Source organism: Amblyomma mixtum, chromosome 3 (assembly GCF_055824585.1).
Source record: "Amblyomma mixtum isolate Tamu chromosome 3, ASM5582458v1, whole genome shotgun sequence".
NCBI lineage: Eukaryota > Metazoa > Arthropoda > Arachnida > Ixodida > Ixodidae > Amblyomma > Amblyomma mixtum.
In genome coordinates this window covers 246,811,680-246,837,779 of record NC_143014.1, presented here as the reverse complement: position 1 = coordinate 246,837,779, position 26,100 = coordinate 246,811,680, and the positions used below count along the sequence as shown (strand labels likewise).

General features: G+C 47.4%; 1 protein-coding gene across 12 annotated transcripts in view; it reads left to right on the top strand.

Annotated features, from left to right (window-relative positions):
• LOC149354266 (uncharacterized) overlaps window positions 1–26,100 on the top strand; it is a 124,149-nt gene that overhangs the window by 1,550 nt on the left and 96,499 nt on the right. The window contains exon 3 of one of the 12 annotated variants that reach the window (XR_016291260.1): window positions 1,072–10,917. The exons of the other annotated variants lie outside the window; for them this stretch is intronic. The gene's annotated coding sequence lies outside the window, so the exon portion shown is untranslated. Of the gene's footprint in view, window positions 1–1,071; window positions 10,918–26,100 lie in introns of those variants that run through there. 12 annotated transcript variants of the gene reach the window in all.

Here is a 26,100-nt window from a genome sequence, read left to right as displayed (position 1 = left end):
CCAGAGGTTGAACATGAGGCCAAACTAGATGCCGTACCTGAAAGCAAAGCCAGGGGACGTATTCTAAAAGCTGTCCATTTGGCGTTGTTCATTTCGCGTCTATTCGGTCCTCTCTCAGTGGCGACTAAGATATACCGGCTGGTTTCAAGCGTCTATGTTAACCGACGCGGCCTTTGGGTGGTTGGCGACCGAACCTCACTATTGGCTGAAACTGGAGGCAATATGCAGCCAGTGGTGAGGTGCGTCGCATCGCGCTGCCAACAGCAGGCCACCGGACCTGATCACTGGCTGCCATTGGCTGCGATATGCAGCCAATGGTGAGGCTCGGTCGCCAACCACCCAATGGCCGAGTCGCTTGCCATATACGCTTGAAAGCCGCGGGTGTATCTCAGTGTCCACTGAGAGAAGACCGAATAGACGCGAATTGGAAAACGGGAAATGGACAGCTTTCAGAATACACCCCTGGAGCAAAATATTGAGCTGAACCTCACTGAAGTGTTCCGATATTTTCCGCTCTAATGTTATCCAGCAAAGAGAAGCTTTGTAATAGCCTTAAAACTAGTTCACATGGAAGCGACTTAAGTCTCTTTCACATGCAAGCGAAAATGCTAGCGAATCCTGTCACCGCGGCGGAATAACCTATTTTGACTCGTCGCTGCTATGAGCGGCGAGGTTTCAACAAGTTCGAAATTTTCGCTGCGTCGCGTCACTCAATCCCTCAGTCGCTTGCATGTGAACCGGCCTTTAGTGAGTGAGCGGAGCGTCGCAGTGAAAATTTCCTACTGTTTGGAGCCTCGCCGCTCTTGCCGCTCGAGCCGCCGCGACGACTCAAAACAGGTTTTTGCGCCGTGGCGGCAGGATTCGCTAGCGTTTTCGCTTTTATGTGAAACGGGCTTTAGGCGATATTCGAACAAGCGCAAACAGAGCAGCTTCGTTTCCCGATGCCTTAGAACATCGCCGCAGCCGCTCGCGTTACGTGCTCTACGTAATTATAAGCTCCTTGTGCTACCTGTTATAAATGATCTTCTTCATCATATTTCTCCCGTTCGTACTGCTCTTCCAAATGCTTAGCACCGGCACCACTTCCGCCTTGGGCGTGCGATGGATCCGGGTGAGTGAAGAGGCAGAATGGTGCCCCTGTGCAGCCAATGGCCGATTTCTGTAATTGGTCACGAAAGTGAGAAGGGGGCCGAGGCATCCGTATGCGTCCCAAAGGCCAGTGCAGTGTAGGGGAGCGCTATGGTGTGTCAAACAACTAAAGTAGCGAGGGACGCTGAGCACACTGGCCAGCACGAAAAAGAGAAGCGGCGGTACACGGCGGCACGTAAAGCACCAAGAGTGGCGATGGAAGCCGAGAGCGTTATGTCCAAGGCGTTTAGAACATAGCCGCCTTTCTATTTGATGCAAGGTTTGTGCACAATGACAACGTAGTTTGCATAGAAGCTCATACGTCTAAAACATGGCTAAACATTCAGCGTGCCTGCATCGTGCGAGAGATAGGGGTCAGTAGTTTTCCCGAAGTGAGAAAAAAAGTGACGTCGTGAATGCCTAAGTTTTCTTTTTTTTGTGCGGATTACTTTTTTTTCCATACGACGCCATCGCGTCTCCATAAAACGCAACAATCTTTGAGCGGGGCGACTGTAGTCGTGTATTGTTTTCGCTGTTCAGTTCAGGCTAGCTTTTAACACTACTATCTGAACAACCTTGTCCCGACATAAAGGAAAAGTAAAAATTTGCTGTGGCTTAGCTCAGCTATGCCAGGTTATAAGTAGCGAGAGCTACAATTCCCCCCTGGTTACGCACGTTCCCGAGCTTGTTGTTGTGACTATAATTGTGAATATAATTGAAGAAGTATTCGGTGAAACGCGACAGCGTGTTGCAGCGTTGTTAAGGAGTCCACGGAACGCCATCACCTGCTCGGCGCGACGTCTTCCTCGAAGGAAATGAAAGACGCCAGTCTCACATATCTCGGTGGACAACCGAACCGCGCCGTAAGGGAAGGAAAATGAAATGAAAATTGTCTTTAAGGAAAGGGAACGACGCCTGTCTCTCATATCTCGGTGGACCGCCGCGCACCTGCTGCTTCTCTCTTGTTTCACACATGCGCACTATCGACCTCCCAGGCTCACGGCAAAATGTTCGACTGGGTAGCGTAGTTTAGCTCTCGCTATTAAATGTTTTTTTTTTCTCTGGCAATGCAAAAAGGGCCCAGCCTGCACCATTTGCAAGTGAAGCTAAATGAAGCCAACTTAGGGCCGCTGAGGCTACATGCAAGTGGGAACCAAATTTAACCGCTTAAAAAAGGGAAATCAATTGACGCAACGAAGCTGGAAGGAATCGCAGAATATTACATGATGCCAGGCGCCAATAAGAAAAAGTCTTACCAATTAAATGACTGTTAATAATACAAAGAGTCCGTCACCCAGCGGCGAGCGTTTTGCATGGCCTTTTTCGTACTATCGTAAAACTGGGCGCATTGGACCCATCCTGTCCATTCGTGGAGCGTCAGCGGGGTGAAATCATGTGACACGCTGGCCGCCAGGTGACGCACTGGCATGCGTGGCTGCACGCGCTGCTCTGCTCCTGGGTTTTTGGTTCGGAGCGCGAAAACGGCCCACATTTTCGGTGCTGTAGCTACGTCGAGATTACCGTCGTAGAAGATTTAGAAACCTGTATGGATTTCAGTAATGGCGGGTACAAATCTCAGTATAAATAGCAGCCCAATTGCAATATTTAAAAGTTAACTATTAGGTTCTAGTTAATTAACTTGGTAATTAATATGTTAAGCTGTCTTCTGGTGGACACCACTGATAACAGTACTTTACTGAAGAAAGACGCCCTTATAACTCATCAAACCTATCTTTAAAAATAATTCACTGTCCTGGGCGAAGCACCCTTTAAATGTCCGCCATTTGAGGCACGAAATACAAAGCGGACCAAAATTGGTGCAAACTAAATATGATTTTTAAAAAGACATGTAGCTTATGTTAATATATTAAAGTTTTCTTTGGTGTAAATTATATAAAACTTCGTTACCCTAAGGATATGCTATGATGTGAATATCTTATGTTTGTTGGTGTATAAGGATTAATAGTTGAGACCACATTATATTTTAAGCAATATTAATCGCAGAGTATTTCAACGAGTATGCAGTGAATAGGCCTTTCTCGGTAAGGCCTTACAGGTAGGCGAAATGTAGCTATCCTGACAGTAAAAAATTATTAGTGCATTCTTAATAACATTAGCAAACATTAGCCCGAGAATGCAGAAAAAAAGCAGGATGCGTAAGAGTTAGCATGAGAAATCTGTCAACGGCTGGTTGTTAAAGCTTGGATCCAGTTTAGAGTTAATGGATGCAAGTAATAGCAAGAGAAAATGAACCTTACATACGTGAGGGATCTTATCATATGCTTTTTCAAAGCCAAGAAAAAAAGTGTCGAGGGGGATTTTGCAGTCAATGTGAAAGTACAAGTTGCAAAGAATGACAGCCAATTGGCTATAGCAGGAATGCTTCCTATAAAGCCTTGATGATGTGGATGACGCAACTTAATGGGCCAAAACATGTTAGCAGCGCAAGAATACAAAATGTGTTTTACGATTTGGCGCGCTTGTCAACGGTACAAATAGGGTTATATGTGCTGGGTGATAATTGGAAGGACACATAAAGGGCCAAGCTATGATGAGGCAGGAAGATATCTTCACGGCATGCGCAAAATATATGTATGTACACACTGCTTCCTCTCCTATTGTCGCCTTCTGTAAGTTTCACACAGCTTGAGCTGAGTGTACTGTCGTGTGGACCAGTCTGCACGTTGACGACGATGTGCTAAGGGACGAGAACGACAGAGCAAGAAAGGCTACTTTGTGCGGTGGTGTTGTTTGTTCTTTCCCGTCGTCATTCATCCCTAGCGTAGGTTTTCAAGCTCCACAAGGCTCATTTTCTTATCTGCTGTTTCAAAGTGGCGTTAGGTAAAGCCAACTGTTATTCTTCAATACCATACAACACATTCTTCTGATCAGCTTTCATAATATCCAAACTCAAATTTACTTCTTAGGTCCCCTAGTTAAATTACACAGCATAATTACTTGTCATCATGACAACTAAAAAATAACCATAATTTCATGTATACGGTCATGCCTCGTTAGTATAGGCCTCTTATTATGGACTCAAATAATGGACAGTATTTCTGAGGACAAAACTTTTCAATTCACTCACGCCTTGTTAACATGGAAACTCGGGTTATAATACAGTGGACGGAGTAAAAATGCGCAGAGCCCATTATCGCACAATTATGCAGAGTGCGAAGACTGTTAAAACTTTTTGGATTTGAATAGCTGAGTCAAACACTGCCTGAATGATGAATCATATATTTTTGTTACACATTGGAATTGCCATCATACTCCTTGTCGCACTGTGTGCAGAGTTTTGTGTTAAGCCATGAACTGCTAGGAACACCGACTCCACCGGCTCACACACTTGCTGGTTGACAAAGCACATCTTTTTCTGGTGTCAAAATCATTGATAGTGCTTGGTCACTCGCAACTCAAATCCTGGCACGTATTGCTCTCGAAGAAAATGAATTAAGCTGCTTAAAAATAAAAGAACTGAGCCATTTGCTCACATTATAACCTCTGTAACCTCACAGATACTTTTCCACAGCCCACAATGATAAGTTAGCACATTTTAAACAGAGTACACCATGTTATCACAACCTAAACAGAAAACTACTCATCTGGCTCAGCCGACCATCATGCAGGGAATTTCGCGTTGTCAGCAGTTCTTCACGCAAACATTTTTTTCAGACATATACCGATATAGGCGGCAGGAAATAAAAGAAGTCGGCGCTCCGGGAGAGTCTGTTGCACTACACACCGGTGTTTTCACGCGTCGTAACCAGAGCATCCATCACCACAAAATGTACTGTATGGAGCACAAAGCGGCTGAAGAATGGCGACGCTGCTGTAATCACGGAAGAAAGCAGTCCGACGGCCTTTCAGCTAAGATCGTGTCGCGTCGGGCGCACGACAGTTTTCAAGCACAACACCTACACGAACCGCGATCACAATCGGTAATGGACACATAGCAGAAACAACTTCGTATAACAACGCTCGCTTCGGCCATGATCACTGCAACCAATGCGGCTAGCTTCACAACACCGAGTTCATTTCAGAATTCTGAAAAAACTGCGCGCGTACTGAGCCTTCACACGTGCGCGTTTCTGTGCCCTGACGGAGAAGCACTTGCTCCGAGCGCAATCAATTCCACTACGCGGGCCTTTTTCAGTGTGCTGTGCAGCTTATGCTCGCACAGGAAATCCGCCATGAACAGCCTCGTTTCTCCTTGGTGAGTAGCTGTTACTCGACGCTGCCAACCTCGCAGGAATTAAGAACGCTTGCAACGACCGCAAACTGCCCCAAATAAACGCTTCGTGACATCGGCACCGCGTAGCTCTAGCGTCGGTTTGAATATGCATGTCAAGCATCCAACCGCACGGTTTGCATAGGATCTTGATATCGACGCAGTTTAAGCATTCAGAGGCAAGTATCCATGATCCAACGAGGCGGCTTGCGTAGACCCTTAGTCTTAGAACCACTTGCTTACAACGACGTGAAAACACTATACCATGGCCGCCGCGGCCATGCATGAAGCAGCCATTTTTGCTGTCGACGGAAGCGGCGTCATGTCACATGATCACACTTCTGGGCGTTGTCTGCTTGAGTGCGCCTACGGGATAGGGTTCTGTAATACGCGTCCCGGTTAGCTGAGTTGGTAGAGCGACTGCTTTGCTGAAGTGATGGTCCAGGGTTCGAACCCAGGACCAGGACGAATTTTTCTTTACCGACGAAGTTTTTGAGAAAGCTGTATAGCTTTCCACTGTAGCCGTACGGCTGCGCTGAGTGGATGCCAGTGAGTAATTACTAACTTGTATAAAACTTCTGCTGGGGGTTATTGACGCTAATTATTTGGGAATTGTGGAGATAACATCCCGAAGTGACACATGGGCTATGGGAGCGCAGTAGTGGAGGGCTCCAGATGAATTTAGGCCACTTAGTGTTCTTAAACGTGGGCAGACATCGCAAATTCGGTCAGAGAAGCGGGTCAGTGCCATTCCCTAATTTAGGGTCATTACGGTTTTATCACTTTTATATTCCTCTATTACCTTCAGTAATAAACTTTCAGCAGCACTATTTCTTGTAGACTCCAAATATCGGAGTGTTATGCAGCAACCTACAATGCAATATTAACAAAGCAGTAGCAGTTCGTAGCAGCCGCAGTAGCAGTAGCAGTTGTAGTAGTAGGAGTAGGAGTAGTGGCGGTAGCAACAGCAGTAGCAATAGCAGTAGCAGTAGCAATAGCAGTAGCAATAGCAGTATTCGTAGCAATAGCAGTAACTGCAGTAGCAGCAGAAGCAGCAGCAGCAGCAGTAGAAGGAGCAGTAGCAGCAGAAGTCGCATCAGCAGTAGCAGCAGCAGCAGTAGCAGCAGCAGTAGCAGCAGCAGTAGCAACAGCAGTAGCAATAGTAGTAGCAACAGCAGTCGCAGAAGCAGTAGCTCAGCATACAGAGTAGCTGTAGCGGCAGCAGTATCAGGAGCAGTAGCAGCAGCTGCGGCAGCAGTAGCAGCAGCAGTCTCAGTCGCAGCAGCAGTCGCGGTAGCAGTCGCAGCAGCAGCAGTCGCAGTCGCAGCAGCAAGCGCGGCGGCAGTCGCAGCAGCAGCAAGCGCGGCAGCAGTCGCAGCAGCAGCAAGCGCGGCCGCAGTCGCAGCAGCAGCAAGCGCGGCAGCAGTCGCAGCAGCAGTAGCGGCAGCCATGGAGGAAAAAAAACTAGGAGGGAGCGTGACGTCATAATTTGGAAGCTTAGTCATAAAAAAATATAATGGAAAGCATCATGGGAAATAGGCCCTCACGTCACAAGGCCACGGTAGCTCTTAGCCGGATTTCTGTTTCGGTTTTGCTCTCTCGTTGTGTGGCGCTGCGCTTCTACGCTACATCGAAGCCTGGACGTTCACTATAAAGCACCGCAACGCAAGCTGGTTGCAGTCTGGTTAACTATGGAGGGCCTATTTCCCAAGAGTCAGTGCGCAAAAGGGCCTTCGGCATCGGCGTCAGAGCAGGATGTCTTACAGAGGCTGAGCGCGTGACGTCACGCTCCCTCCTAGTTTTTTTCCCTCCTTGGCAGTAGCAGTAGGAGTAGCAACCGCAGTCGCAATAGTAGCAACAGCAGTCGCAGAAGCAGTACCTCAGCATTCAGAGTAGCAACAGTCGCAGCAGCAGTGGTGGCAGCAGTAGTGGCAACAGTCGCAGCAGCAGTAGCAGCGGCAGTCGCAGCAGCTGTAGCCCATCATTTAGAGCAGCAGCAGTCGCAGCAGTACTCGTAGCAGCAGTACCCGCAGTACCAGCAGTAGCAGCAGCAGTAGTAGCAGCTGTGGCGGCAGCACTAGCAGGAGCAGTAGCAGCTGCAGCAGTAGCAGCAGTTGCGGCAGCAGTTGCGGCAGCAGTAGCAGCAGCAGTCTCAGACGCAGTAGCAGGAGCAGTCGCGGCAGCAGCAAGCGCGGCCGCGTCGCAGCAGCAGCAAGCGCGGCAGCAGTCGCAGCAGTAGTAGCGGCAGCCATGGAGGAAAAAAAACTAGGAGGGAGCGTGACGTCATAATTTGGAAGCTTAGTCATAAATAATATAATGGAAAGCATCATGGGAAATAGGCCCTCACGTCACAAGGCCACGGTAGCTCTTAGCCGGATTTCTGTTTCGGTTTTGCTCTCTCGTTGTGTGGCGCTGCGCTTCTACGCTACATCGGAGCCTGGACGTTCACTATAAAGCACCGCAACGCAAGCTGGTTGGCAGTCTGGTTAACTATGGAGGGCCTATTTCCCAAGAGTCAGTGCGCAAAAGGGCCTTCAGCATCGGCGTCAGAGCAGGATGTCTTACAGAGGCTGAGCGCGTGACGTCACGCTCCCTCCTAGTTTTTTTTCCTCCTTGGCAGTAGCAGTAGGAGTAGCAACCGCAGTCGCAATAGTAGTAGCAACAGCAGTCGCAGAAGCAGTACCTCAGCATTCAGAGTAGCAACAGTCGCAGCAGCAGTGGTGGCAGCAGTCGTGGCAACAGTCGCAGCAGCAGTAGCAGCGGCAGTCGCAGCAGCTGTAGCCCATCATTTAGAGCAGTAGCAGTCGCAGCAGTACTCGTAGCAGCAGTACCCGCAGTACCAGCAGTAGCAGCAGCAGTAGTAGCAGCTGTGGCGGCAGCACTAGCAGGAGCAGTAGCAGCTGCAGCAGTAGCAGCAGTTGCGGCAGCAGTTGCGGCAGCAGTAGCAGCAGCAGTTTCAGACGCAGTAGCAGGAGCAGTCGCGGCAGCAGCAAGCGCGGCCACAGTCGCAGCAGCAGCAAGCGCGGCAGCAGTCGCAGCAGCAGTAGCGGCAGCCATGGAGGAAAAAAAACTAGGAGGGAGCGTGACGTCATAATTTGGAAGCTTAGTCATAAAAAAATATAATGGAAAGCATCATGGGAAATAGGCCCTCACGTCACAAGGCCACGGTAGCTCTTAGCCGGATTTCTGTTTCGGTTTTGCTCTCTCGTTGTGTGGCACTGCGCTTCTACGCTACATCGAAGCCTGGACGTTCACTATAAAGCACCGCAACGCAAGCTGGTTGGCAGTCTGGTTAACTATGGAGGGCCTATTTCCCAAGAGTCAGTGCGCAAAAGGGCCTTCGGCATCGGCGTCAGAGCAGGATGTCTTACAGAGGCTGAGCGCGTGACGTCACGCTCCCTCCTAGTTTTTTTTCCTCCTTGGCAGTAGCAGCAGCAGTAGCAACCGCAGCCGCAATAGTAGTAGCAACAGCAGTCGCAGAAGCAGTACCTCAGCATTCAGAGTAGCAACAGTCGCAGCAGCAGTGGTGCCAGCAGTTGTGGCAACAGTCGCAGCAGCAGTAGCAGCGGCAGTCGCAGCAGCTGTAGCCCATCATTTAGAGCAGCAGCAGTCGCAGCAGTACTCATGGCAGCAGTACCCGCAGTACCAGCAGTAGCAGCAGCAGTAGTAGCAGTTGTGGCTGCAGCACTAGCAGGAGCAGTAGCAGCTGCAGCAGTAGCAGCAGTTGCGGCAGCAGTTGCGGCAGCAGTAGCAGCAGCAGTCTCAGACGCAGTAGCAGGAGCAGTCGCGGCAGCAGCAAGCGTGGCGGCAGTCGCAGCAGCAGCAATCGCGGCAGCAGTCGCAGCAGCAGCAGCGGCAGCCATGGAGGAAAAAAAACTAGGAGGGAGCGTGACGTCATAATTTAGAAGCTTAGTCATAAAAAAATATAATGGAAAGCATCATGGGAAATAGGCCCTCATGTGACAAGGCAACGGTAGCTATTAGCCGGATTTCTGTTTCGGTTTTGCTCTCTCGTGTGGCGCTGCGCTTCTACGCTACATCGGAGCACGGACGTTCACTATAAAGCACCGCAACCGAAGCTGGTTGGCAGTCTGGTAACTGTGGAGGGCCTATTTCCCAAGAGTCAGTGCGCAAAAGGGCCCTCGGCAGCGGCGTCAGAGGAGGATATCTTGCAGAGGCCGATCGCATGATGTCCCGCTCCCTCCTAATTTTTTTTTCCTCCATGGCAGCAGCAGTAGCAGCAGCAGTCGCAGTAGCAGTAGCGGCAACAGCAGCGCTAGCGGTAGCAGCAGCAGCAGCAGTGGCAGCTGCAGTGGCAGCGGCAGTAGCGGCAGCAGTCGAGGAGCAGGAGCAACAGCAGCAGTAGCATGTAGCAGCAGCAGTCGGAGCAGCAACAGAGCAGAAGCAGAACAGCAGCAGTCGAAGCAGCAGTAGCGCTAGCAACAGCCGTAGCGGCAGCAACAGCAGCAGTAGCAGCAGGTGTCGCAACAGCAGCAGTGGCAATAGTCGCCGCAGCAGTCGCAGTAGTAGTAATTCTAGTAGTAGTAGTTGGGGTAGTAGTAATTGTAGTAGTGGTGGTAGTGGTAGTAGTAGTAGGGTTAATAGTAGTAGTAGTAGGAGGAGGAATAGTAATAATAGTTGTAGTAGTAGTAGTAGTATGGGACTTTATTCGGGGGCAACACTTAAGCTCCGTAAGACGCATTCAGACTTCGTGCGCTACGTACAGATCGTCGTTAGGGATGGTATGCGGAAGCGAGAAAACGCAGTGTTTTTGGTCAGACTATAGTTGCATTGAGCGGAAAGTGCACAACGTTTTCTGCCAGCATGGGCGTAAATGTTGGCGGACTCTCGATTTTTACAAGCCCAGATACGACTGTGACTGCGCAGCTTATGCGCCGAGCGGTTTCGGTTTTCACTTTTGGGTTACAGAGTTTCGGGCCGCCCAGTCAGGGAAGCTTTTTTGCAAAGCGAGTCACCTGAAAACTGGCGACCCAGCGACGCCATCCACCTTGATCTGGCGCTGTAAGCTGCACCGCAGTTCCCGGTGGTAGCGTGTCTGTGCGGTTTGCCAGTGTGATTATGTTGTTGGTTGGTATAGGTTTGTTTATGGGGCTTAACATCCTAAAACAACTCAGGCTATGAGAGATACCGTAGTGAAGGGCTCCGGAAATTTCGACCACCTGGGGTTCTATAACGTGCACTGACAGCACACAGTACACGGACCTCTAGTATTTCGCCTCCATCGGAATTCGACCGCCGCGACCGGGATCAAACCCGCGTCTTTCGGATCAGCAGCCGAGCACTATAACCACTGAGCCACCGCAGCGGCACTGTAATTGTGTTGTGTCCTGTAGCTTGATGATGCTCAGTGCGGAAGCTTCTTCGCTGTATAGTGATGATCTACTCTTTGAAGAAATACGACAGAGGCATGATACTCTATGGCCAGTGCTTGAAAACGTATCGGAACGAATCGATTTTTAGCTTCAAGAGCCTCGACCTCCGCTAACAGCCGTTCTATAACCGGCGCCATGTTGAAAAATGCGAATATATATATATATATATATATATATATATATATATATATATATATATAGCACAATAAGGTAAACGTACTTGGTTGCTAGTTTAAAATAAGATGCGAAATTGAGAAACGCTTCGTTTATTGGGAGTCGACGTTTCGGACAGAGCCTGTCCTTTTTCAAGACTGAAAAAAGGACAGTCTTGAAAAAGGACAGGCTCTGTCCGAAACGTCGACTCCCAATAAACGAAGCGTTTCTCAATTTCGCATATATATATATATATATATATATATATATATATATATATAAAAATCCCCTGTGCCCCTTGGTTTCTGTGGCTGTTGGCTTCTCTCATATTTATAACGAGCCCCTCATCCCCTTCCCTTGTTTGCTTAATTTGCTTAGCGAGGGTCTCGGTTCTGGCAGCCTTGACGCCATAGGAAGCATAAGAGGGTTCTCACACAGCTTCCACCTTCGCCGTTCGATGACGTTCTACGTCACATCAGCCGTAACTCAGGACGTGCTACGTCCGCCGCTTAAGAACGTGGATGGCGCTGATGAACACTATCAAAGTTAGGTGATTTTTAAACATAAATACCACGAAAGCAGAAGATTTGACAGCCGTCGCCGTAGCTCAGCGGTAGAGCACCGGACGTGTAATTCGGAGGTCGTGAGTTCGGATCCCACCGGTGGCGTGTGGTTGTTTTTCTTCTGCTTTTCTAATGAATAAGCTTTAAGCGATATATATATAACAGAGGCTGTCTTCAGTAGCGACCGTGGACCACGCACGGAGCTGCCTAGCTATATACATATATACGAGTGGGTACCCAAAAGAAACCGGACTTATTTTTGTTTGAACTTATTTGTTCACATTTTAAGCACAGACTTTCAATCTCCTTCAAAGTATTCCCCACTTGCAATGATACGCTTGTCAAATCTTTCATTCCATTTTTCAAAACATTGTTTAAATTCATCTTTTGTGATGCTTGACAGTGCCTCCGTCGTTTTTTTCTTCACCTCAGCAACATCAGCGAAACGCTTTCCATTCACCTTTTTTTTCATTCTAGGAAACAAAGAAAGTAGCACGGGGCAAGGTCGGGAGAGTATGAGGGTTGAGGAATTGGGGTCACGCCATTTTTAGTCCAAAATTGTCGTAGACACAGGGCTGTGTGAGCAGGGGCATTGCCATGATGGAAAAACCAGTCACCCGACCGCCGCCAATCTGGCCGCTTCCACCGCACACTGTTGTCCAATCTTTTCAAACCATCCAAGTAGAAAGCCTGGCTAACTGTCTGACCCTGCGGAACAAATTCTCAATGGACGACTCCTCTTACGTTGAAAAAACAAATCAGCATTGTTTTGAGGTTTGGTTTCACCTGACCAGCTTTCTTGAGGCGAGGTGAATTTTGAAGTTTTCCATTGGCATGATTGTTGCTTTGATTCAAGATTCGATTCAGCAACACTTGAGTTGTCCCCATAGCATCGTCCTTGTACGTCTTTCTTAATATTTCAAGCATTTCCATTCAACTTTTTCCGAGCGAAAATCAGAATTTCACCGGCGCACACTGTTCACGAAAATCAGCCATTGCAAAAACGACATTCACACAAAACAGTCGTCACTCTAAAACTCTGCCTAAACTAGTCTGACCTCCTTCAACGACGGCACTCGTCTTACTGACTCTGGAATGTTCGTTCTATGCGCTCCTAGTGGCAAAACGCGGTACCACAGAAGCTTTGCCGACCAAAAAATTTAGTCCGGTTTGGTTTCTTATGGGTACCCCCTCGTATATATATATATATATATATATATATATATATATATATATATATATATATATATATACATACAGGGTGTCCCAGCTAAAAGTAACCAAGCTTGTTAAAAAGAGGATGATCCCTAGCCGAGTGAGACCAACTGAGGGTCGTTGACAGTCGCGTGTCCTAGTCTGCAGTATTTTTTATTATGCAAACGTGATTAATTAGCAAAGACTAACTAGCTAACTTTTTAATTATTGCTTTAAGGAAGAAAGTGCCAATGCAGGAGTTGTAGATCCCATAGAAAAATAATCGTTTGCAGTGTTAGCAGCTAAGTAGCACTGATACAACTTCTTTTATCTGACTTAAAAGAAAGCCCGCGAAATACAAAAAGAACCACGTGATAGGGAAGCAGTTACAGCGCTCCCAAACGAGCGATCAAGCAACGACATCCGCTTATATTTGCAACGCTGTCCCGAGCAGCGTTCGGCGCTTTGAGGTGGTGGCGAGATATGCGCCAGGAACTGCTTATGCGTCATGGAAAGTGAGCGGGTGCTGCTTTTCAAGGAAGTGAAGCGCGGCTCGCATGGAGCGCTTTTTCACGCGTAACCTCGCCTCGAGTGATAGGGATGTGGCCGTGCCGCTAACTTGCACCCTCACGCGCTGAAGAAACGGTCGCCCTAGCGCCGATGCGAGAGTTGCTGGCGTATATCTCGCAACCATCGCAAAACGCCGAACCCCGTGCGTGACAACGTTGCAAAGATAAGCGAATGTCTTTGTTGGCCGGTCGTCTGGGAGCGCTGAAACTGCTTCCCTATCACGTGGCTCTTTTTGTATTTCGCGGGCTTTCTTTTAAGTCAGATAAAACGAGTTGTATCAGTGATACTTGGCTGCAAACACGGCAAACGGTTATTTTTCTAAGCGATCTACAACTCCTGCACTGACACTTTCTTCCTGTAGGCAATAACTAAAAAGTTAGCTAATTAGTCTCTGCTAATTAATCATGTTTGCATAATAAAAAAAATACTACAGACTAGGACACGCGACTGGCAACAACCCTCAGTTGGCCTCACTCGGCTATGGATCATCCTCTTTTTAACAAGCTTGGTTACTTTTAGCTGGGACACCCTATATATATATATATATATATATATATATATATATATATATATAACAGAGGCTGTCTTCAGTAGCGACCGTGGACCACGCACGGAGCTGCCTAGCCAACCTGAACTACCCAACGGGCCGCTTCGCTCGCTCAGGGTTGCGGCTGCGAAAAGTTCGACATCACCACTGCGTAGAACCTTGCAAAGCACCCTGGTGGGAGCTGTCTTTCACGATCTCACGGTGACCTTCCTCTGCATCGTGAACACCGAAAGGATGATGCATTCCTTCGACCTAAAATTGGAAGTGCTGTCGGTGAGGAACAGCATAGACCCTGCACAGCCAGTTTTTCTTCACTGCAAACATCGTTCTGGCGTGAGCTATTGTCATTCTGTTTCCAAAACCTCATCCCCAATGAGCATGACATCGAACACAACACGGTCGCCGACCTTTCTGCAATCCCTGCAAGCCTCCGGAGGAAAAACGAAATATTCCAAGCTTCCTAGTACAAACCGAACACAACCGTCTCGGAGTCACAGGCGTGGCATGAAGAATTCAAGACAAGCAGACTACAGGTCATGTCTGTCCAGCGACGGAGTACGCGGCGGAGAGCCTTTTCGAGATTGCTAATAACGAAAAAAGCCACCTCGAAAGGTCTCCATCGCCACGGGCTTCGTATTTTCGTCGATGTAGTAATGCTACGCGGGGATCTTTCAAGATTCATTTCCAACGACGAGAAACGCGCACAGAAATGCTCGCAAGCCTTTACAAACAAAATGTGTCGTAGACAAAGCCTTACCGGCAGATTGTAATCATTCTCGGGTCCTCCCCAAAATCTACATCACGTAATAAGTAGGTTACTCTAACCAGCAACTATGGTACTTATAATTTAAAAAAAACATAAAGACAACCTCATCTTATGTATTGGCACTGTTTTGTACCCGACGACTCGACATCGACTTCTGTTATTGACATTTTCAAGCTCGGTAAGATGGGTTGGCAGCCACGCATTCACCTATCGATACATGAGCGGCTTTCACTGCGTGGCACTGGAGCCTCAAACAAGAACGCAATAATCTAATGTGGGCACAGGATAAACTCACCCCGGCCTGCTTGTACACTCGGAAGCAATAGGAGAGAAAACAGTTTTCGCACGAAGTTGCGAATTTTTCTACATATTTCTGTTGCAAGCATAGGAACATTTTTGGATACTACCTCCAAAGAGAAAAACAGTTAGAAACCAAAAAAGAAACTGCGGCCGCCGCAGTCAGTTATCGACTGATCAATAAATGAATGCTCACACTTTCTTCCCTCTCGTATTGCTCACGACTGTACATCGTTTTGGCATTAGGCCTCGGAAATTATCACGGCAGCAGCGGCTTCTCCTGAAATGACTGCGAGTGCAGGACTGCAATGTAATCAAAATGCGGAAAAATTTCGACTTCAAGAGCCCAAAACATTTTTAAGAAAAAAAATTGGCAGAGACAGTTGAAACTGCTTGCTTGTGTGAATGCCAAATCGTTACTGCGCCTGGATGTATCGAAACCCACCTGCGAATAAACGCACACGAGCGCGAGTATGACACCACCTGGAACGCTGTACGACGAACGGTTGCATCACAGTTCTGATGCGAAATTTTCGGAAGGCATCCATTTGAAGGCGCATAAATCGTCGGTGTGAATCCCGGTCGCAAGCTAGCCTCCAATCTGGCTTGCACATGAAAACTGTATCCAGCGATTAATCGTACGACCACACACGGAACGCTGTACGACAAACAGTTGCATCGCAATCTTGACACGAAAGTCTTGTAATGCATACAATTGGAGTTGCATATGTCTTCGGATCGAATCCATGTCGCAAGCTAGCCGAGTATATATAGTACATAATCTGGCGAGTATATATGCACAAACGACATCTGCGGGGTTGTTGAAGTGGCAGGGCTCAGCTTGCTGTGTGCATCATACGGCAATCTGAATAACCCTATTTTTCTTTGCATTGCGTGAATTTTCTCCTCCATATGCGAGTGCACACATGCAGCCGGTTTTTCTCGCAATGAGACCAGTAATGAATTTGCATTAACAACTTATTCACACGAGCTGCCTATCTTCCTAAAGACGGTGATGATTGCACTGACGATAACTTTTACGTTCTGTTGCTGCACGAAGACGCTGCTGATGTATTTGGGAGTTTGCAATGGTTTGTAGTGCTTTAGATCGTCGAGCGTCACGAAGCTTGTTGCATACCCCAATTGTCGGAAATGTCCACGCGTTCCACACGGAGGTATTTGTGCTCGTCGCCTGTAAGCTGTTCGTCAGTGGTAACGGATTCTCGCCATTGAATTTGGCAATCCTGGCAACGTAACGGTCGCGCTCGGCTCCCGATAAACACTTCGATTACTCACTGAGTCGCATGACTCAAAATTCTGCTTCATGCGGAAAACTATAGCAGTAATACAACGCTCCGAAGCAGCGCTCAGCCCCTTGCATAGTACAGGCGCGCAACCACAAGTATGGTGACTGTCCAGCACCAGGAAATAAGTAACTTGACTAAAGCGCCGCGGCGCAGCTCGGCCGAGTTCCTGTGTAAACACCCTAATCGTGTCCTCGGCGCCGTAAGGTCGAGCTTGACGATACGTAAAGGTGGTTTTTGTGACTGTTATAGCTCCAGTTAAGTTCTTGCTAAACTGTCTCAATTTTGAACTTTAAGCATACACTTTTGCTTAGTTTGTATCTTTAAATGTATTTGCTGCTGCGACTCTCAAGTGATAGTTCGCAGGATGAATAAGTTCCGTATTTACTTGAATATTGGTCCATACGTAGTATAAATAGGCCGCGAACTTCAAAGACTGAACAGAGAGAAAAGAACAAATTTGGACGCCGTAAAAGTCGACGAGCGGAAACTCTGAGACGACAAAATTTAATTAAAGGGGGATACAGGACTGTAGCGTCAACTTTTCTACCAGTCGCTGATTTTTATGAAGTTTGCAGGGATGAGGTATCTTTATGCCATTAGGAAACAACCCAAAATTTTAGCACGTTATACTGAGTGTGGAAAAATTTTTTGGTATGACAATTAGCTAGAGAGTGTGTCAGTTTAGAAAACTTTCATTTTTAAAGTGACTCGAATTTAGAAACTTTTCCGGTATAGCTGACACCAGGGAAGCCCCTCGTACAGGATGATGGGAACAGATTGTCGTTTTAAGACAACCTCTTGTGAAAACTGCGGAACTTAAAAAAGACCAGTTTTTCTTTCTGCCACTTGTATTTAAAAACTTGTCTGTTTTTGCCATGAAAATCTGACAGGCGAGGACGATGAATACAGGGTGGTCCAATCTTATGCAGTACATGGGAGTGTCAGGTGACGCGAAGCACCCTGTGCTCCTGCGCCTCTTCGATTCGAGCGCGGCAGCGACGGGCACACTGGCGCTCCGAAGGGCGTTGTCACACAATCTTGTGTTCTCAATAACCTTGGACCACCCTGCCCATTATCTTCTTCTCCACGAAATTTCGATCCACAAAGTACCTTCAAAATAAATTATGGATGTGCACTGTGCAAAACGACAATATTTCTCAATGCGCAGTTTTGCCTAAAAAATGCCAACTTCGAGGAAAAAGTTCAAATTGTGCGTAAGAGCTGTATTTGTATTTGACGTATATTTTTCTAAAACAAAAGCCCTTGCTGCATAGATACCGTCTTCTTATTCCATTCGATGCTACTAATTGGCATTTGCTCGCAGCTTTTTCCTCTCCTCCTTTTGAACTGAGCGGCCACTTTTTTCTTGCTAAGAACTCAGGGAAATAATCTGAATAGTGAAGATAACTGGCATAAACTAGAGTAGAACCTAGGTGCAATGAAAAATAAAGGGCAGACTAGAACTCAGTCTTCGATGCTCACGTGGTGAGTTTCCGCTTGACTGATTAGATTCGTTCTGCCGGCCGATTAAGGTTCTCAAGACCAGGATTGTATCGTGTTTCTTCCGCTTTTAATGCGTTTCTCCTGCAGCCTCAAGAAGCCAGAAATGTGGTAGAATGAAAAGTTCAGCTGCTTTATGCATAATTCTGTCGTAAACACAAAGGAGTAAAAAGGGGAGTAGGCTGTCCTTTAGCGCACTCCCTTCTATAAAATGCAGGCGTATTCGGGTCTACAGTGTACAGCAGTGCCTATTCTGTCTTCTTGCTCCGTTCTTTGCCCCTTCGCGGTTTCCTTCCCGAGAAGCCAGAAAAGGCACAAACAAGCTGCGATATGTCTTCCTGCCCCTGCGCTGCGCGTTGAAAACAACATAGTTGGGCTCTTTAGGCGACACCTCGCGCCCTACATTCACGGCAAAAAAAAAAACTTCATTTTCTACATTCGTGCTGCGCAGTTGATGACCTAACATAGAAGATAAGTTCCGTATCACTTTACGAACCTTCGATAATAAAATGCAAAATAGAATTTTTCTCATAAACACTCTCCAAAATCGCCGATAAGCAGACCGGAACTGGGCAACGCTTGTTTTTTGGGCTCTGTAAGCGGCACATCCCGCTCTTAAAATTACATTTTTTTTCTCCGCATCCCCGATTAAGTAGACCGGAACAGGGCATCGCATGTCGGAGCTCCAGCGCCGCCGTCAGAAACTCGTCACCGCAGACGGCCTACTTACGCACTGAGAGCGAATTCAACACTTCGTCCACAAGAACGCGCTATAGCACAGCTCATATGTAAAGTCGGGGACAAAAGTCTCCGGATCACGTGTTCCTCTAACGAAGCCGATAGCTCTGCTATTAGTCGGCGGCTGGAGACCACACTTGTGGAGGTAAAAGGTAAATTTTTGTTCTTTCACTTCACTTCACTTCACTTCACTTCACTTTATTTTCCTTAAAGACCCTTTTCCAGGGTGTTACATAAGGGGTGGGGTTTACAAAATGCAGGAATCAACAGTGCTTGAAAATGATGATGAACATGTTATGGCAGCAATATTATGGGCAAGGCCGTTCCAGTCAGCTGCTGCACGAGAAAAAAATGAGTTGGCAAAAACAGTGGTACGGCCACGTGGACGCAAATATGCACAAGTGCGCAGATTTCTGCACAAACGAAGCTCTATGCTTCGTTTGAGGAACACGTGGTCCGGAGACTTTTGTCCCCGACTGTACGCGCCTTCGTTTAGTCGTGTAATGCTGTCGATAAGCCACCAACGTTTGGGAGTCATCGGAGGACATGGCTTATTGAGAATCTGAGTTGCCGGGAGAAGTTTCGTATTTAACAACGAGACCACAGTCGGCTGGTAAAAGCACAGCGTAGCTCCGTGCTTATATTTGTATCGGCATTACCTCAGAATATTTTTCACCGGTTTCCTGATAAATAAGTGCTTGTGAAACCTTTACGCAGTAACGGTGGCTGCACCTACAGTACTTTCTAAAAGGCAAGGCTTTCCGCAGCAGCATCAATGGCGCCGTTCTCTCCATTTTTCTTCTGCATTGGAAGCCGGCTGCACGCCTTTTGCTGGCTGTGACTCGCATATTAATTCGTTAACCACCAAGTTTGCAGAGCCGCGATTTTGGAATAGCCGATCGGCCCATATATTCGAATAAATGTGATAAATCACTGCATAAAAAAACACGAAACAAACAAAGAAGTAATCAGATCATTATTCGTGATCACCTAAAGCTCGCGAACCATTATATGCTCCGAATAACCGGAGAACTCCAAACCCTCCAAAGGCCTAAACTTATTGCACACCGGCATGATTTCAAACATCTCTGAAGTAATTTCCAAAAAGCTGTCGCTGATTTAGCGCAGTCCTCAGGTGGCCTGCTGGTGAACATCCGTAGAAAATATAGATGGTGCACACGCAGCAGTGGGCATACAAATCTGATTCTATACCTCCTTGCCATTTCCTTTGCTTGTTTCAAATGCACGCTCCTCTTATATGTCATTTCTATTTCTTGCACGTATCTCCTCCAGCGCGACGAACGGCAGGTAACAATGCGACCGTAGCTCCATAGAAAGCAAGCCGGTGGAGCACAGTGAATCATGCGTGTAATCAGCAGTAATCAGCTCCTGCGGACGAGCGAGAAAGAGCGAAAAAAAAACGTAGTCCCTGCCTGCAACATCTCTCGTCATTTTACAACTACAGCCCTGAAGTAAACCTGCCAGCGTAACGAGAATGATGAGAGGAACGGGCCCTGAGCTCCTTCGGAAGAACATAGCATAGCATAGGTCGGCACACTTACTCATGACTGCACTCATATTGCCTGACTCAACGTCCGTGAGTGTGAGTGAGTGGTCGTGTGTGTGACAGCTGCGCGAGGATTACAGCTTCCAGGTCCACATCATCGGCGCACGTGCTTCTGATCAGATAGCAAAACATGCGACTTCTTGGTGAAAGACATAAGCGAGCAAGACGGCAACACGGACGAGTAAGGGAACAGGACGAGCGCTGCACTGTCAACAGGATTTATTCAAAGAAGAGCGTTTATATAGCCTTTGCCCTTATCCATGCTCTTGATCGCCGACAATCACCTCTCACAGATATGAATCAAGAAACAGCATTTCAATGTGGCGAAGAACAACGGACGTGTCACTAATGCAACTATCACCTCGCTTCTTGATATAGAAGGCTTCCACAAGCTCACGTTCTGTCCTATCTCCTGACAGCCTGGTGCAGAATGTGTGGCGAGTACCGAGGAGTTTATAATCAGGATAACAAGTGCTGCAGGTCGTAATGAGCCATCTGAAATTGTCAGAAAAAAAGCGACGGGGAACGCTCGAAACATGCAAACCCGAGACGAAATTGGCCAATTTTTCCCATCGGGCAGCGTCCCTCTATTGTACTCAACAGGGAGAAGTCTATTCAAGACTCAAGGCACAGAGTAACTAGCGCTAAAGACAAGGACAGAAGAGAGGCGGACACTATGACCGCTAGACACCTACTGAATTTATTCCAGACAGACACATTCAGTATATAGGAAAAAACACAAAAGATCACGGCCTAAATCGCATGTGCAATGTCACCTTCCGGTTCAGGAATTGTAATCTTTCGATGACAATGGTAAGGATGGGTTGCTTACGCACGACAGTCGTTCCAGGTCAATGAGGAAAGCTTCCAGTATTAAGGCGAAAGCCTTTAATGTCTCATCGTTGTAAGCAGCAGTTGTCGACAGAAATGTCACGCTTTTCAATTGGTCGAAACGGCCCTGACGTCACAGTGCGCGAATTTCAAAACGGGGCCAATTGTACTTTAGCTAGTAACCATTCAACCAACTGAAGGGATTGTATAGTGATGCTCCATGTCAGTGGGACTGAGCTTAGTTAATTGCCTAATTAGCCTAATTAACTTTCTAGCCAGGCCATACAAATAAATAAAGCCGAGTAGGAAATTGGTCGAACTCGGGAATCGAACCTCGGTCTTCGGCGTGCGAGACGAGCATGCTATCCACTCGGCCATGCCAGCTCGATGGTTCGGAATGAACAAAGGCACGTCTAATGAATGCGGTCTCTTCGCTCACTCCCATCCTCCTTCCTTCCCTTCCGGCGAGGTTTAGGTGTCCACCGAGATATGAGAGACCGATACATTTCCTTTCCTCAAACACCAATTTACCGACGAGCAAGGTGTAGAACCGAATGGGCAATGGCGTTCTTTGGACTCCCTGGCAGCGTTGCAACATGCTGTCGCGTTCCACTCTTAGAGGCGAAGCTTAACATCTAACCACACATCAGTGACCACACTTTAGGTCAAAAAATTGTCCCCCCTGAATTTTGACGGGTGTTCACCGAGATATGTGAGACAGTTACTGCGTAATTTCCTTTCCTCAAATACAATTTTCATTTTCTCCATTACGGGCCCTCTTTGTCTCATTTCGCTCCCATTTCCTCCCTTCCTCTACGGTGCGGTTCAGGTGTCCACCGAAATGTCTGAATTACTGCGCCATTTCCTTTCCTCAAAAAGCGTTGCGTTCAAAGGGCAAGGCATCGCGCCGAACGGGTGGTGGCGCTCCGTGGACTCCCTGGCAGCGCTACAACACGCTGTCGCGTTCCACTGTTAAAGGCGAAGCTTAAGCGTTATTAATTAGCAGCTAATTAGTGTTCAGGTATTAATTAGTAATTAACAATTAATTAGTGATTTGTCATATCACTTAGTAATTAGTACTCAATTATATGTGACGCCACCAGTGCCGCAGAAGCAGCGAAAGTGGTTCGGAAAACGCTTTCGCCTTTACGCACTTTAGACACTCAAAGTGCCCCTGAATTTTTTCACGTTCCTCCTAATCTGAACTTGAAAAAATCACCTGTGTCTGATTACATAACGGAGCACATTAATCCTCACACCGTTTGCAATGTGCCGCCAAGTGTGCCGAACCTTATAGTGCCTCGACAGCCAGACTCCTACTCTATCAGCCCGACATTGATACAACGGCCAGTTTGGCCGATGTAGCAATTCCCGCATGACAAGGGAATTCTGTAGACCACATTGGTCTTGTAAGCCACATACGGCATTTGATGTTTTATCGGACAATGCGGTTTCTCCTGTTTCGGGGCAATATTAATAGCCTTGCGCAGTTTGCCGAGTTTATCTGGCGTATTAAGCACAACTCGGACCTTGCCTTTCTGCACCACCTTCTTTAGGTGGTGTGTCAGCTGGTGGATGTAGGGCAGTGCCACACACCTAGCCCATCCGTCTCTCTTCTGTTCTTGTCTTTAGCGCTAGTTGCCATGTGCCTTGAATCTAAAGATCACCAACTAGACCAGCTTTCCGCTTTAAATCTATTGAATACATCAGATGGGGTCTTTCTGAGTGCGTGGCACAGCCGGTTCGGCTGCTTCAAGCGAGCTCGTATTGCCCATGTGATGCAATAGTCGCGGAGATCAAGCTGAAATGGGCTATTTCGTTCCCGTGTGCTTTGCCAACACTGTAAAAGGGCAGCGGCTATTTTGGTTCGCTCAGGACAGCGCGCGCAGAAAAAAGTAGGAATGGCTCGTCAAGTGAGACGGCTGGAAGCCAACAACTCTGAAGTATAAGAGCTAAGGCATCGGAAGTGCTTGCATTCCAAAACTACTTTTGTTGGCGGTGGTGGCATACTGCTCGACATTAACGGTTCTTCCTTATAATGACTGTATTAGTAGCCGTCAAAGGCGACTTCTCCCACTTGATTTCATAAAGAATGAGAGGCTGTATGAATGCAAATCTCCGGAAAATATCCAACTTCAGCTCGAAATAAGTAATCCTGATTGGTGGAGAATTAATCGAAATTTACAGTATTCGTATCAAAGAGAATGCATTGAAATATGCAGCGCCAGTTGTAAAAGTGCAACGACTGTTCGCAAGGTGCCGACTTCGCACCCAACGCGACGACCTTTCTGCAATCCCTGCAAGCCTCCGGAGGAAAAAGAAAATATTTCAAGCTTCCCACCAGAAACCGATCACAGGTCACATCGGAGCCACAGGCATGGCCTGAAGAATTCAAGACAAGCATACTACAGGCCATGTCTCTCCAATGACGGGATACGTGGCGAGGAGACCTTTGAGATTGCTAATAACGAAAAATGCCATCTCTAAAGATCTTCTCAGCTACGTGTTTCGTATTTCCATCGAGGTAGTAATGCTACGCGGGGATCTTTCGAGATTGATTGCCAACGACCAGACACGCGCACGGAAATGCCGGCAAACCATCAGAAACAAAACGTGCCGTAGACAAAGCCTTACCGGCAGATTGTTATCATTCTCGGGTCCATCCCAAAATCTCTGCCACGTAATAAGTAGCTTACTGTAACCAAGAACTGAGTGTTGGAAATTAATCGAAATTTACAGTATCCGTATCAAAGAGAATGCATTCAAATATGCTGCGTCAGTTGTAAAAGTGCAACGACTGTTCGCAAGGTGCTGACTTCGCACCCAACACGACGACCTTTCTGCAATCCCTGCAAGCCTCCGGAGGAAAAAGAAAATATTTCAAGCTTCCCACCAGAAACCGATCACAGGTCACATCGGAGCCACAGGCATGGCCTGAAGAATTCAAGACAAGCATACTACAGGCCATGTCTCTCCAATGACGGGATACGTGGCGAGGAGACCTTTGAGATTGCTAATAACGAAAAATGCCATCTCTAAAGATCTTCTCAGCTACGTGTTTCGTATTTCCATCGAGGTAGTGATGCTACGCGGGGATCTTTCGAGATTGATTGCCAACGACCAGACACGCGCACGGAAATGCCGGCAAACCATCAGAAACAAAACGTGCTGTAGACAAAGCCTTACCGCCAGATTGTTATCATTCTCGGGTCCATCCCAAAATCTCTGCCACGTAATAAGTAGCTTACTGTAACCAAGAACTGAGTGTTGGAAATTAATCGAAATTTACAGTATCCGTATCAAAGAGAATGCATTCAAATATGCTGCGTCAGTTGTAAAAGTGCAACGACTGTTCGCAAGGTGCCGACTTCGCACCCAACACGACGACCTTTCTGCAATCCCTGCAAGCCTCCGGAGGAAAAAGAAAATATTTCAAGCTTCCCACCAGAAACCGATCACAGGTCACTTCGGAGCCACAGCCATGCCTGAAGAATTCAAGACAAGCATACTACAGGCCATGTCTGTCAAATGACGGGATACGTGGCGGGGAGACCTTTGAGATTGCTAATAACGAAAAATGCCATCTCTAAAGATCTTCTCCACTACGTGTTTCGTATTTCCATCGAGGTAGTAATGCTACGCGGGGATCTTTCGAGATTGATTGCCAACGACCAGACACGCGCACGGAAATGCCGGCAAACCATCAGAAACAAAACGTGCCGTAGACAATGCCTTACCGGCAGATTGTTATCATTCTCAGGTCCATCCCAAAATCTCTGCCACGTAATAAGTAGGTTACTGTAACCAAGAACCGATTGTTGGAAAATTAATCGAAATTTTTCAGCACCGTTTGTCAAGAGTCTGCATTTGAATATGCTACGCGAGTTGTAACAATGCACCGACTGTTCGCGAGGTGCCGATTTTCTTGGCAGATTAGCTTCGAAATAAGTTGCGTTAACACGTTTTGGCGGGCTAGTTGGTTAAGCATCTACTAGACTAGTAGCTACTTGACAGTACTACTAGACAGACTACTGGACAGTAGCTTCGAAAGACGATATACTCTAGCGTAAATAACTCTGATTCACTGTTTAAACAATCTCTGGTTCCATTCTGTCTTGACATAACACCAAATTTGCGGAATTCCGTTCAGTAGAGGCCGTTTTCTCTTTCAAACGGGCAGCCGTCGCATAGTTTTCAGTGCTGCCCAACCGGAGAGTGGGACGCAAAATGCCACCGTCGAGAGCTTTGTCCTCACCCTGAAATCGCGCTGGCTATCGACGCACCCTAGCTTCAACAGCCTTAAAGCGCCATCTGTGTGGAACAGAGCCGTGCTCAGCGACGGGAAATTCCCACAAAAGGACCTCTTCGTGCCATAGCGACGGCGTGCTGTTCAGCCCACGGAAATAACATGAGTAGGTTGTTTTCTAGAGAGATCACTATGCGATGTTCGGTCCGTCACAGCCGTTTCGATCGCGCAGTAGTGCCCCCAAATTCACCGCCGACCCCCGTCGGGAAAACAGAGCGGGCACACCGTACAGGCTGACATCCGGCTCCACGCCGGTCGACTCGAGGCATCTACGCCGCGCTGCTCTGAGTCCTTATTGGCTGCCGAGCAGCCTCGACGTGTTGCTGCCCGAGCCGGTGAACCAGTCGACGGCGGCTGTGACGAACGAATAGGCCGCGAACGCTTTAATAATCCCGGAAAATAACCACGCCAGAGAGCGAATTCAGACATCTTTCTGAAGCGCAGGTTTCAAATGTAGCAACTTTTGATTTCTCCGCAACGAGAGGGGAAAAATGATCATATCATAGTGATCAATCATAGTGAAAAATGATCATAGTGCTAGGGGAAAAATGATCATATAAACTCGATATGTCTCTTGTGCTCTGTGGAAAGCTACAGCCTAACGACACTACTGACCTCTGAAATTATTAGTTACATAGCTCCCACACACTGCTTGCTCCAATCAGGGATCATCAGGCTTCCCGACTCCCTCCTACATCCATTGCGGCGAGAAACTCTACTGCTCCCACATCCTATGCGCGTGTCCAGCAATCCAGTCGGAGCACGCCTCGTGTTGAACTGCAACATTTTCACGCTGTGCATTGCACATCGTCTTCTTCATCAACTAATACAACTAACAAACTAATATTCTCTCTTTCAGCTATGTGGCGGTAGTGAGAGAGAGATGTGCGCTGCATGGGTTGGCGGGGACAGCACTGTCGCAGAAACATGGCGCTAGAGCAATACGCGTTGGCGTTGACAATATTCTGCAGAAATGCGGCACTGGAGCATAGTTTGCCGGAATATATTG